This window comes from Nycticebus coucang, chromosome 2 (assembly GCF_027406575.1).
Source record: "Nycticebus coucang isolate mNycCou1 chromosome 2, mNycCou1.pri, whole genome shotgun sequence".
NCBI lineage: Eukaryota > Metazoa > Chordata > Mammalia > Primates > Lorisidae > Nycticebus > Nycticebus coucang.
This window is the reverse complement of record NC_069781.1, coordinates 172,829,673-172,844,470: the sequence shown is the minus strand read 5'-3', so window position 1 is coordinate 172,844,470 and position 14,798 is coordinate 172,829,673. Positions and strand designations below refer to the sequence as shown.

Sequence of the window (14,798 nt, the reverse complement as noted above, 5' to 3'; positions counted from 1 at the left end):
ATACGGGATGGCGCGCTACTCCTTGAGCCACAGGCGCCAACCCCTATGTGTTTTTCATATTGGTTTGAGTTGTTGTCAGCTAATAACTAGAATTCTTTCTCTTTAGAAGCAGTAAAAATTTCTTTCTTCTTAAGCTGAATGTGAGAAGTAAAGCATCATAATACATAAGAAAAGCCTAACACTATGGCCCACAGAGAAATGAACCTAGACTTCATCCCGTGGGTAGCCCTGACCACCCAGCTGGCTCCTTGAGGAGGTCTGTATTCTTCTTGAACCCCAGTGTTTCCTAAATTGGCTTTTGTGATCCTTTAGTGAGATTGTTCCATCTTCCATCCCTCCTGGAAAATAGGAGAGAAGGAACTGTCATTGCTATGAGGAGCAAAGTTTTGTTTCACATGTTTTTTAGAGCCTTGATTTTCCTATCAGAGTGTGAATTTCCTCCCCTGTAGCCCTGACTCTAAACAACACTGTATTATGCTGGTGTGCTCTCTTAGGTTGCATTTACCTAGAAGCAGACCCTGAAACAAAGGTTTTGGCGGAAGTCCCTTATGTGAAAGGTGATGCCAGGAAGCCCCAGTAGGGAGGCAAAAGAGAGGAAGGAAGTCATTAAAGAGCGGTTATCAAGCAGGTGACTGCTGGCAGTAGCTGGCACACAGTCCCGCTGGGGGACTGAGGGAGACGAGGTGGTTTATCTTCCGGAGCCTGTCCATGTTGGCTCCACACATTCCCTGCCCTTTGTCCTCAGGCTGTGAGCTGCAAGCAGTTGCATGGAGGTGCAGCGCTTAGCCAGTGTCATGGCAATGAATGCCAGGGTAAATTTGCATCTTCTGTATCTTTATCTTCTCTGTACTAAGGGTATTTCTCTTCTCACGAAGCTACCAGGAGGCAGAAGTCACATAATAGTTACACAGAAGCCTAAGAAGGAAGGGATTTTGCTTCTTGTCACCATTATGAAAATGACATAAAAGCAGTGAGGAAGGAGCAGAGCTTCATGGTAATGTGAAAAACATTCTCCAGACCTGGCCCTATTAATACTCTAGGCCAGCACTTTTTTTTTTTGCAGTTTTTTGGCCAGGCCGGGTTTCCCGTATATGGGCCGGTGCCCTACTCCTTGAGCCACAGGCACCATCCTAGGCCAGCACTTTTTAAGCTGTGCTTTACAATCCTCAGTTAAAAGAAAATACAACAATACATTCCATGTAACAAGAGTAAATATTGTTTCATAAAATTTGTGTTTGATTTTTGAGAACAGGGTCTCACTCTGTCACCTAGGGCTGAAGTACAATGGTTCAGTCATAGCTCACTGCAGCTTCAAATGCCTGGTCTGGTGAACTTCTTGCCTCAGCCTCTTGAGTAGCTAGGACTATAGGCACGTGCCACCACACTTGGCTAATTTTTTTGTTTTTTGTAGAGATAAGGTCTCACTCTGTTGCTAGTCTCGAACTCCTAGACTCAAGCTGTCCTCCTGCCTCAGCCTCCCCAAGTGTTAGGATAATAGCCACAAACCACTACCCCTAGCCTGCTTCATAAAATTTTTATTTTAGTTACCAACATATTGGGTAATAAACTGTATTTTTAGTGAGGATTGAGATTATTTTTTTAAAAGTGAAGCAGTAGGCTGATGCACCATGTTTTTAGCCTTACATTCACTGTGTATTGTTGAAAGGGTTCACTTCAGACCAGTAGTCTTCAGACTTTCTTGACTGCCACCCATCACAAGGAACACCTTCTATATTATGTCCCATTACAACCATAAAAATAGGTATGTAAAGGGCGGCGCCTGTGGCTCAGTCGGTAAGGCGCCGGCCCCCTATACCGAGGGTGGCGGGTTCAAACCCGGCCCCGGCAGAACTGCAACCAAAAAAAAATAGCCGGGCGTTGTGGCGGGCGCCTATAGTCCCAGCTACTTGGGAGGCTGAGGCAAGAGAATCGCTTAAGCCCAGGAGTTGGAGGTTGCTGTGAGCTGTGTGATGCCATGGCACTCTACCAAGGGCCATAAAATAATCCCTATTGATGATTATTTTAAGAATAAATATTATTTAATATAAGAAGAAACCATATGTTGCAGAAATTATTCTGTGTTACTGAATTATAAAAATAGATGCAGGAGAAGTGGCTGCTTATCAAAGTCTGCTATGTCAGTCACTAACTCACTCATAGAAATCTCTCTGCTGCTGGGCTGCGCCTGTGGCTCAGTGAGTAGGGCGCCGGCTCCACATGCCGAGGGTGGCCGGTTCAAGCCCGGCCCCGGCCAAACTGCAACCAAAAATAGCCGGGCGTTGTAGCGGGCGCCTGTAGTCCCAGCTGCTCGGGAGGCTGAGGCAGGAGAATCGCTTAAGCCCAACAGCTGGAGGTTGCTGTGAGCCATGTGAGGCCACGGCACTCTACCTGAGGGCGGTACAGTGAGACTCTGTCTCTACAAAAAAAAAAAAAAAAAAGAAATCTCTCTGCTGTCTGTTTATCCATGCCCACCTTTCTTAGAAAGAGCTAGTAGCCTTTCTAGATAAAGAAATCTGCTGAAATGATATCTGTATTAGGGAGACCCAGCAGGAAGCAGATGGCATCCTCAAATTAGGATGCTTTGAGGAGAATTTAATAACTCACAGAGTGATGGAAAACCACAGGGATAGGAATAATGCAGATCCCTGGGGCGAGTAATAATGAGACTCCATTACCACCCCTAGGCCTGAAGGGGAGGGGGGCTGCAGTTGGTGGCAGTGGACAACAGAGGGTTCTGTGAAATGGACCTTCTGACAGGAGTTGAAACCTTCAGTTGAGTGAGGGACTCTCCCCACCCACTGCCTGAGGAAAACCAGGGTAATAAATACCCAGATTTCTCTTTCCCACCTCCCTCCAGTCTCTTGTCAGAGCAGCACTCCATTGCTCAGTGAAGCTTATTAAAGAAAAATTTATTCTGGTGCTTTTTAAAACAGTGAGGAAGACTTTATTCAAGACTATTGCAATAAGTGTCAAGATTTTCTCTCAGGGGGAAAGAAGACTCAAATCCAAATATAGCAAAGATAGCTATGGATTTATAGCAGAATGGGGGTGGGGTACCAGTGGATAGAAAATTACTAAGAGAAAATGTCAAAGGTAGGGGGATTCTTGCTGAACATACTTGATTTAACAGGATTCTCAGTGAAGGCAAGCTGGGGTGATCAGACATCAAGGCTAGGGGATACTTTCTAAACTGGCTTAGTAGGATTCTTGCTAAAACAGGGCTCTGCAGGCCTAGCAAGCACAGGGCCATTGTCAAGGCTTGGTTGAGAAGAGGGCTCAGAGAAGTTTGGCTAAGTTCATTTTAAGGAGAGTCTTCATCAGACTGTCTGTACAGTGCAGTTCCTGGAGCAGAGAGCCACATGGAGAAGGGTGTGTTGGGAGGGGCCAACCAGGAGCTATTCCAGGGACTCTTTTTGTAGAGACAGAGTCTCACTTTATGGCCCTCAGTAGAGTGCCATGGCATCACACAGCTCACAGCAACCTCCAACTCCTGGGCTTAAGCGATTCTCTTGCCTCAGCCTCCCGAGTAGCTGGGACTACAGGTGCCCGCCACAACGCCCGGCTATTTTTTGGTTGCAGTTCAGCCGGGGCCCGGTTTGAACCCACCACCCTTGGTATATGGGGCCGGCGCCTTACCAACTGAGCCACAGGCGCCGCCCTATTCCAGGAACTCTTAAAGTGAAATATTTTTCAGGAAATTAGTGCACTGCTGTCTCCCTTATAAAGGAGGAGAAAGTGAAATTTGATCAAAATCAGCTTCCTTGAAAGCTCTAATAGAGCGTAACAGATTACAAGGATAAGTCTGCCAAGTAAAAAGTCCCCAGGCTTGTACGTAAAGTTGTACACAATTATGATACAGTATAACTTGCATTTCTTAATAAATCCAGAATAACCTTCCAGGTTGATATGCTCATTTTTCTGAAATGCATCTCAAAAAACTTTACAATTATAATTGTACTTGAGAAAAGACAGGGCCAAGAGGAATTCAGCTGGTGTGGGAGAGCCAAGTGGGCACATTTTATCAGTGCAAGCGTTAGTATCTGCTGAAAATTCCACAGGCAGGGTGTAGGAAGTCTGTTCAAGAGAATAACTTACAGAAATAATCTAACATTAAAGATATCTTAATGAAGTAAAAAATTTTCCCCATAGAATTTTTTTCATTTTAGGAGCTGCTTCAGTTTATAAAAATTGTCCACCAGAAGCACTTTATTTATTTTCCTTCTTTCTAAACAGTTTTAAGCAATAAGGAAAACCAGAGCAGAAGAGTAAAACATCCTGTCCCACATCTTTTGCTAAGATAAGCACAGATTCAGAAATAAGAGCAGATTTGGAGGAGCAAATGTTTGTAACTGAAAATGCATTTCCTCTACATGTTTAAAATAGCACACTGCTTAGGCTATAAAAAGCCAAAGTTTATGTTTGGGGAATGGAGTAAGCCCAATTTTAATTAGAGGCAGGAATCAGACAGCAAAAAGTACTCTCCTTTTACACATGCTAGTAAAAAGCACAAACTTTAGTGTGTCTCAATTCCCACGGTCTTGTCGTTCCAAGACCTTGATCCACTTCTTCCCCTGTTCCCCAGACCTCACTGCCAATACTGTCAGCTACTTGCATCCCATTTCTGCCACCATATCCAACTGGCCAGGCTTCAGTCCCACACTACTTACTTTCATCCCAACATCTCCTGCTTACTTTATTCCAGCATGGGCTACGATTAGTCTCATTAAAATTTATAATTTGGCCAAGAACAGTGGCTCAGGCCTGTAATTTTAACACTTTGGGAGGCTGAAGTGGGATAATCACTTGAGGCCAGGAGTTTGAGAGCCTGTATTTCTAAAAGATTAGCTGGGCGTGATGGTGCATCCCTGCAGTCCTAGCAACTTGGGAGGCTGAGTCAGAAGGATTATGTGAGCCTGAGAGTTGGTGGTTGCAGTTAGCTAGGATTATGCCACTACATTTCAGCCTAAGAGACACAGTGAAGCCCTATCTCTTGAAAACAACAACAGCAGCAAAACTTAACAATCTCACCCATAGGTATTAGGGCCTACTATTTAGCTTTTTCTTTACAGGTTGGAAATGACCCAAGCAATAAGGGTGAAAAACATCATTTGTATTCTCATGTAGTATTTGTCTTGTTTTGGTCTATTGAGTGAAAAAAAAGAAAACCCTGTCACTGGGTCTCAGACAACATCATGGGTGGTGTAAGTTTAGCAATGTTTGCCCCAAAGATAGAAGACACAGAATTCTTCACATTGCTGTAGTGGAGATACAAGACCCAGACTAAAGACTGAGAAGACAGTTAATGCTAGCTATATACTTTGCCAAGTCTTCTGCGCATTGGACCAGTCCCCAGGAGCTTTTTATTTGTTTAACAGTCTTTATGTCTGAGCAGTTAATGGTCTGATCTCTCCCAGTCCTCTCAAAAGTGAGTTAATGTGAACTTTGTTTATTCTTAGCTTTGAAGTTTTAAAATTCAGTGCATGCTTGGCGCCTGTAGCTCGAGCAGCTAAGGCACCAGCCCCATACACCAGAGCAGGCGGGTTCGAATCCAGCCCGGGCCTGCCAAACAACGACAACTACAACCAAAAAATAGCCAGGCATTCTAGTGGGCACCTGTAGTCCCAGCTACTTGGGAGGCCGAGGCAAGAGAATCACTTAAGCCCAGGAGCTGGAGGTAGCTGTGAGCTGTGATGCCATAGCACTCTACCCAGGATGACAGCTTGAGGCTCTGTCTCAAAAAAATAAACAAATAAAATTCAGCAAGACAGAAAGACAAATATCACATGTTTGCCCTCATATAGGGGAGCTAGTATTGTATGTTGTTTTTTGATAAAGAGCATTGAGCATTTCATTGAGCCACAGTTGGGAGCAAATGTTTCCAGTTTTTTATCAGAATCTCTTTATGATATTCACACAATCAGACCTCTGACCTATGTTGATTTTTTTATTTCTTAGGACCTTGGCTGTGCTGAATTGATGTGAAAAATGAGTCAGTTATGTGCTTTAAGTTCTTCTTGAGTGTATAGAGGAGGATGGAATGGGTACTTGAAGTGTGACTGTCATGAAGTTTACTCAGTACAATAATAGAAATTGATTTGGGAACAATGATGTGAAGACCTTTGTTTAAGGAGAGAATCATGCTCTAGGAATGAGGTGAAAATGGTTTGGTTAACTTTGTCACGGGTTTGAACTTCTGTTAGTGTACACTAGAGGGCAGAATTTCTCCTGAAAAGACAGCTTTTCTTTGGCAAAGATCCCAGGAACTTGAAGCATTCTTAAGTTTGGGTTATAAGTGCTGTACATTTCTTTCTCCATGATCGTTGTATTAACTGGATCTTCATACCCTTTCTATGACTTATGGCTTAAAATTTCCCCCTTTTTGAAAACCTTTACCAAAAATGGACTTTTTATCAAGGTAATGTTACTTTTTTTATATTTGTCAAATGTAGGACAAATAAATTAAGGTTTGCTTATTACTTCTGGGTAATCTCCATACTATAGCAAATCATCAAAGTTAATTCTCAACCATTTAAGAGTTCAGCCATTGTGTGAAGCTAAATAAGCTAAGCACAGAAAGACAAATATCACATGTTTGCCCTCATATAGGGGAGCTAGAACAGTGGACCTCATGTAGTAGTAGATTGGTGGTTACCAGAGGCCAGGAAGGAGAGGAGGAATTAAGGGGAAAATATAAATATATTTATTACCACTAAACTCTACACTTAAAAATGCTAATGATGGTAAATTATATATATATATTTTTTTTTTTTTTTTTTGAGACAGAGTCTTAAGCTGTTGCCCTGGGTAGAGTGCTGTGGTGTCATAGCTCACAGCAACTTCCAACTCTTGGGCTCAAGTGATCTTCTTGCCTCAGTTTTTGTATTTTTAGCAGAGATGGGGGTCTCACTTTTGCTCAGGCTGGTCTTGAACCCGTGAGCTCAAACAATCCATCCTCCTCGGCCTCCCAGAGTACTAGAATTACAGGTGTGAGCCATTGGGCCCGGCCACATATATATATTTAACTCAATTTTAAAAAGGGTTTGAGTGGAAAAATCTGATTTTATAAACACTGAGAGAAACTGTGAGCCAGTTTAGGGACTGTATATTAATCCTTTGAAGATGCTATGTGCTGTTTCTCTCTTAGGTCCTTTGTGTTGGAAGTTACTATAAAATACTTTAACGTCAGTGAAGAATGTCATTCATCCCAAGCATAACCACCAGACTCTCATGTTCTGATCAAGGTTCTGACAAAGGCAACTTGCTGCCACTTCATGGATGTTTATGATTATGCAGAAAGATTCATATTAGATAAATATTTTAATTTGGTTTGGGGAATTTTTCTTTTGGGAGTGTCTGAGCAGCTGTATTCTAATTATTTTAGTTAGGGATTGAAAATCAGTCTGCTCTAAAGTCTAGTACTTAACTATTCAGTTACTTAACTCTGGATTCTTGCCAAAACTAGGTTACTCAAGGGAACCTATGATAAATTTAAGCTGAAACAATGTAAAACTAGGCTAATAATTCCATATCATTGAGAAAATGGAAGATTCTAAACAGACATTCATCTTTAGACCTAATAATTCTAGATGTTTAGGACCATGAAAATTCACAAACTTTTGATTTGAGCATTTTCTTGAATTTGAAATGTGGTATAATTTCAGTCCTTGCTAATTTGAGGATGAGCAGGAAAAATTCATGCTTTGCAGTGGCATCTGCTTTAAACAGGGATCCTGAAGTTCTGAGTGCTTGTGAGATGATGTGCTTGCAGGAGGCAGAAACAAGAGGAAGCGTTTTCTCTGCAGTCTGAAGGAGCATGACATGACTTGTTTGGTCCAGAAGTGAGAATTAGAAAGATCCAAGGAATACCATGTACAAAATGCTCTTGAACTTGGTCGCTTGTCTAGTGTAACTAGCTTCAAAGCAAAGATTGGAGGAAGTTTCCTTTAGAACAGTACCCACATGTATCTCTCTGCTTCCCAGGCATGTTTCTGTGTTATGCTTGGGTTAACTAAATCCAAGTTTTTGATACCAGTTCAGAGAGTCATTCCAATTTAGTCTGTGTTAGACCAGTCTGATCTCAATTTCTCAGTCTTGATGTGGTGAAGCCAGCCTGCCTAGTGGGCTAACTTGGGTCAGCTGTGTGTCTCACAGCATCCTGCCAGCCTGAGACAGACAGAATGTCAGCTGTGTGAAGCCTTAGATTATGAAGTGTCTACCCTTGAAAACTAGAATATTTCAAAAAAATACTTTCCTTTGAAGTAGGACTTTTAACACCTTACTGATAGCAAAGGATCCGTGTTTCCCAGCATACGAGGGAAGGCCTGTGACAAAGGCTTTTATTTTCCTTACATTTTATTATCACGGAGGAAATTAGTTGGCAATGGAAAATGGGACACACACACAACTCTCTGCTAGTATAGTATATCATCTAATTACGATACGCTGTCTCAGGATACCTCTTCCTGAGCTTTCTAAGGCTGTCTTTTCTGTATTTATTTAGGGTTTTCCCAAGATTTCACAGGCCTCTTCTCTTTAAGCATCTAATAATAGTATCTACTCCTTACAGCTTAAACTAACCATCTCTTCTATGTCGGCGATTCTCTCTCTGCTTTGTCCTTTCACTGCGGCCTTCTCTAGAGCTTCAAACCTGTATATTCACTGCTCTCCAGAAATTTATTCTTAATCCTCTTGACTCCACAATTGGTCTAATATTCAACTTATTTTCTCTAAAATCTCTCATGTTACAGAACTAAAGAAACCAAGCTTATGGAGTTAAGTAGCTTGCTGAAGAGGGCAAGCCTGGATTAGACTCTAAGGCTTCTTTCTGATCTAGTGTTCTCATCTATTGGGCTAAAGTGCCTATTTTGGGCAGGAGAGGGGAGTATACCACCACTGTTCCCGCTATCTCTTGGGCCCCAACCTCAATGTCATCTTTAGTTCTTTCTTTTCTCTGCTCCCACCCCCCACCCCCACCCCGCGCCCCCAAACACACAAATACACACAACTGCCAAATCCACTAAGTCTTTTTGACTCTCCCTTCAGCATGTCTCCATTCATTCACACATACCCTGCTTTTTTACTGGGCCTTAACATTTGGTAAGCATCTGTTTCTATGTAATTAGAATATATTCTAAAGTCTTGAAAGGCTTGGACTGTTGTAATCATTTCCTAAGTTTACTTAAAGCCTGTAGTCACTCTTCCTCTCTCTGCTCTAAATGCTGCTGCTAGGGTAATTTGACAGAGATTCATGTCACATGCTCAAAAATTTTATCCTCAGGGCTTACAATTAACTTCAAAGTCATCAGCCTGATGTTAGAGAACTCTATACTTTCTCTAGCCAACTTCACTTTTTTCTACGTTACTCTATTTGATAGCCCAAAAGGACTCTTTGGCCTGTATTCTTCTCCCTCAGCTGTATTCAAGCTGTTCTCTTTCCTTCCCTGGTTGACCCATCTGTAGAAATTCTGCCCATTCTTTTTCTTTTTTTTTTTTTTTTCCTGAGACACAGTCTCACTCTGTTGCTCTGGGTAGAGTGTCACGTCGTCATAGCTCACAGCCACCTCAAGCTCCTAGGCTCAAGTGATCCTCTTACCTCAGCCTTCTGAGTAGCTGGGACTATAGGCTCCCACCATAACACCTGGCTAGTTTTTCTATTTTTGATAAAGCCAGGGCCTCAACTCTTGCTCAGGCTGGTCTGGTCTCAAAATCCACTGCCTCAGCCTCCCAGAGTGCCAGTATTACAGGTGTGAGCCACTGTGCCTGGCAGGAATTCTGCCCGTTCTTCAAGCCAGGTGCTGTCCTCCCACGGTTTTCTGCTGTAGATGCTGTTGGGTCCACCCTTTCTCTTCATACTTTTGTTTCATTAACAGCCTGTTAAATATTTGATTGTGAATATAGTTGTTTTAGTGTTTCTCCATGTCTTAACAAAGAGTAAAAGCTTTTTCAAGATCTTTTCATTGTCTTTGGATTCCTGCAGTTTCATACAATGTCAATGGTATGAATTTAGTTTTGTTTCTGAAATCTGAGGATTCATAGATTATACTGGTTCTGGAAAATTCTCAGGTATTATCTTTTGAATATTGCCTTTCTTGAATTTTATAATCTCCTTCTGGAACTCCTATTAGGTAATGTCAGCTTTCCTTATTCTGTCCTTCACATCACTTAACTTCTCTTCAATATTTTTTATTTCATTATTTTTCTGAGTTCCTAGTTTTGAAGCCTAAATCCACATCATTCTCCCCCTTGGCCTCCCAAAGTGCTAGGATTACAGGCATGAGCCACTGTGCCCAGGTTTCCGATCTAAGGAGAGCCTTCTTCCTATCCCCAATAACCTAAACAGGGATAAGCTTTCTTGTCAGCTATCTAGACTGTTCAATGAATTTTTTCCCTACACCATCCTTTCATTGAAGATCCTGAGAGTTTCCTCTTTAATCACAGTCTTAGTTGTAGTTCTCTACTTTCTTTAAGCTCAAGATTATTCCGATTATGTGGCAAACAAAACCCAGGCCTTGAAGTTACTGAAACTGTCTTCCCCAACTCCACCCATTTCCCTAAAGCCACTGTATCAACTCGTGTGCTAGAACTGTTGTTTTCAGTTCCTTCTTTGAGTCTCATCCCCAGTGTTGCCCTTTGTTTCTTATAAGTTAAGCTACGTGTGGAAAATAAGGTTGGATTTTTGTTTGTTTGTTTGTTTTTTGTGGGTTTTTTTTTTTTTTCTTGAGACAGAGTCTCACTATGTTGCCCTTGGTAGAGTGCAGTGGCATCACAGCTCACAGCAACCTTAAGATCTTGGGCTTAAGGATTCTCTTGCCTTAGCTTCCCAAGTCGCTGGGACTCTAGGTGCCCACCTCAACACTGGGCTAGTTTTTGGTTGCAGTTGTCATTGTTGTTTGACAGGCCCGGGCTGGATTCAAAACTGCCAGCTCCAGTGTATGTGGCTGGCGCCCTAGCCACTGAACTACCAGCAGGAGTCAATTTTTGGTATTTTTTTATATAGCATTTCTGGGTCTTTATCTGGAAAATGTGTGGGTTGTCACCATCTGTCTTACCTAAAACATAAGTTCATTGTGACCTTTTTAAGAGTAGATACTCTGTGTTGCTTTCTTTTTCATGTTTTCCAGCATCTGATAGAGGTGTTAAAGAAAACATTTTTTTTCCTGACTATTCTGAGCATAGGAAGGAATACCCAGCACCCTTTTAAAATACATTTGATGACTTACCTTTTATAGTTGTTTCTGTCCAAAACCTATTGGTTTTTGTCATTACAATTTATTAAAATAGGGCAGCTCCTGTGACTCAGTGAGTAGGGCTCCGGCCCCAATACTGAGGGTGACAGGTTCGAACCCAGCCCCAGCCAAATTGCAACAACAACAAAAAATTATTAAAATACTTCATATTTTAAATTTCTGAAGTTTTTTCTTCTCTCTTTTGAGCTATTTCCATTGTTCTCACTGTTGGTTTTCTCTTTTTGTTTAGTAACTAACTATCTAGGTTTCTTTTCTTTTTCTTTCTTTCTTTTTTTGGAGGCAGGCTGCAGTACAGTGGTGTCATCATAGCTTACTACAACCTCAAACTCCTGGGCTCAAGGCATCCTTTTGTCCCAGCCTCCTGAGTAGTTGGGACTACAGGTGTGTACCACCACACCTGGCTAATTTTTGTGATTTTTTTGTTTCAGAGAGGCTAGTCTGAAACTCCTATTTTCAAGGAATCCTCCCCCTTAGCCTCCCAAAGTTCTGGGATTATAGGCATGAGCCACTATGCCCATCCTTAGGAATATTTTCTCATATGATCTCTAAAACTTCATGAATGTTGAAAACTCCTTGACATCCACATCAGTTTATTTATAACCCATTTCAGCTTCATCTTCATGTCTTTTTTTGAAAATCTTTGCCCCCTTCCTCCATTATTGTGGACCTTCTTTTTGTCTGTCTGGCATCTGACCCCTTAGAAATCTTCAAGAAACCTCATAGATACCACTATTGCTAGAATGCAAGAACTTGAAAATTCAAAACCCTTGATTTCCAGTTCTTTTGCAGCTTGATTTTGGTCATGAGCCTCAGTTTCACCAAATCAGATGCCTGCCCAGGACTTGGAGTTCAGGGGAGTGCGGCAGAGGCAAGGAACACTGAAAATCCTCTTGGGCCTGCTTGGGGTGCTGGCTATACCAAGTGTGTGGCAGCCATGGCAGTGGCGTCCTCACCAGCCTAGGTCTGTGGTGTGATTTGGGGCATTGTTTTGGCCTCTGAACTTGGTTCTTAAATTCTCCTGGATTTTGCGAATGACCCTGTACCCTACATGCAGTCATTTTAAGTAATACAGAAAGATTCCTTGTACCATTGACCCAGTTTCTTCCTATAGTGCTGTGACTAGGGGACATTGACATTGATACAGTCAAGATGCAGAAAGTTTCCATCTCTACCAGAATCCCTCATGTTCTTTTATAGCTGCACTGCTTTCCACACACCCCCTATTTAATTTCTGGCAACCACTAATGTAGAGGTTGGCTTTTTGGAAGTTTTTAGACAACACAGTCTGTTTCCTTAAAAATTATAGGGCTCTGTAAGTTATCTATTTCATATTGGAAGTGTTATAATAGTTTGTATTTTTTGAGGAATCATTTAATTCCTGTTAATGATAATTTGTGTCTTTGTGTGTGTTGTCTTGCTAGAAAGTTATTGATTTTTTTTTTTATTTTGTCTTTTCTTAATCTCAGATTAATATGAGGGTAGACGTGATTAGATTACAATGTTTGCATTTCCTGGGTAAAGTTCAAGATGTAGTTCAGCCCTTCATCCAGGGGGTGTGTTGTATACCCCAACGTTGTACACATTAGGTGAGAGCTTACCAGTCTTTTTCCTTTTTCTTCTTTTCCTGATTTTTTTTTTTTTTTTTTTTTTTTTTTTGCAGTTTTTGGCCGGGGCTGGGTTTGAACCCGCCACCTCCGGCATATGGGACCGGCACCCTACCCCTTTGAGCCACAGGTGCCGCCCTCTTGATTTTTTTTTTGGCAGGGGACAGAGTCTCACTTTGACACCTTTGTCGGTAGAGTGCGGTGGTGTCACAGCTCACAGCAATCTCAAACTCTTAGGCTTAACATTCTCTTGCCTCAGCCTCCCAAGTAGCTAGGACTACAGGCACCTGGCACACACCCGGCTATTTTTTTTTTTTTTTAACTGTAGTTGTCATTGTTTGGCAGGCCCTGGGCTGGATTTGAACCCACCAGCTCTGGTGTATGTGGCCAGCGCCCAGGCGGTTGAGCTACAGGCCCCAAGCCCAGATTTTATTGATTTTTCAAAAAACCAGCTCTTTGTTTCATTTATTTTTCTCCGTTATCTTTGTTTTCAATTTCATTGACTTCTACTCAGTTATTTACTTACTTCTGCCTGACTTTGCATGTATATTGCTCTTCTTTTACCAGCTTCTTGAATTGGGAGCTTAGATTGTTGATTTGAGACTTTTCCTCATTATGGTGTGTGTACTTAATAGTATAAATTTCCCCCCTGCTCTGTTTTAGTTGTGTCCCGTAAATTTTAATACATGTTTCTCATTTTTATTCTATTAGTTATACTTTTTTATTTCTCTTGAGACTTTGAGAAATATATTGTTTTATTTCCAAGTGTTTGGAGGGTTTTCTGTTGTCTTTTATTGCTTTCTAGTTTTATTAAATTGTCATTAGGGGACATGCTCCTTATGATTTTAACTTCTAGTTGTTGTTTTTTCTTGAGACAGAGTCTTGCTTTGTTGTCCTCAGCCAGAGTGCAGTGGCATTGGGTCATCACAGTTCACTGCAACCTTTGATCCATGGAGATTTATTTAATTCTTATTCTTTTGGTTGTGTATATTCTGTTGGTCTTAGTCGTGGAAAGCAGGATGGTTTTTGTTCCACAGCTGTGTTCAGCAAGTAACTGACCCCGGAAATGGACTGTAATGTCTATTATGATTGGAATGACATTTTATTTCAGCTTAATCATGCCATAGTTCAAGCATGAACACGTAGAAGTTCTTTACTCATTCCAGAAGACCGATTTTGCAATTCCTACTCTTTATTTTAGGTTGTCTTGTCCTATTGTAGTAGAATTGTTTCCACAGCAATACATTTAACAACACACATCCTTGTCAGAATCTGCAAAAGCTCTGCTGTGTACCTGGAAGCTTTGTTTCTAGGGGTTTTATTTATTTTTTGTTTGTTTTGAGATAGAGTCTAATTATGTCACCCTTGGTAGAGGCCATGTCATTACATCTCACAGTAACCTCAAACTCTTGGGCTTAAGTGATTCTCTTACCTCAGCCTCCCAAGTAACTGGGATTATTGGCACCCACCACAACAATGGCTGGCTATTTTTGTTGTTATTGTTGTGGTTGTTGTTGTTTAGCAGGCCTGGGCCAGGTTCAGACCCCTGGTGTTCCAAATAATAGATTAAATAATAGATGAAAAATAACTTTACTTGTTTTTTTTCCCATTCTTTAATATAGCTATTATAAAATTTTAGTTAGATACATGGCTTCCAATATATTTTTATTGGATAGCTCTGTTGTAGACCTTTCTGTAAGCATTTAATAATCTGTGTGTTCAGATGTGTATCTGTATGAGATACTTTTTTTCATTTATAAAAGGTGGTTTTGTTTTTATTTATGTAAGTGGAGTCATCTAAGCATACTATTCTGAACTTTGTCTTTTTTGCTCACCAATGTGGAATATATACATGTTGGTGCACATGGGTCTGCCTGATTCTCCTTGTGGCTGCATAGTGTTCTATTGTGAATGTTCTGCAATTCCTTATAGGGAATTTAGGTTAGTT

The 14,798-nt window shown here is 41.3% G+C and overlaps 1 protein-coding gene across 1 annotated transcript in view; it reads left to right on the top strand.

Annotated features, from left to right (window-relative positions):
• The window catches only part of CFDP1 (craniofacial development protein 1), a 106,345-nt gene that overhangs the window by 25,423 nt on the left and 66,124 nt on the right, over positions 1–14,798 (top strand). The window lies entirely within an intron of this gene.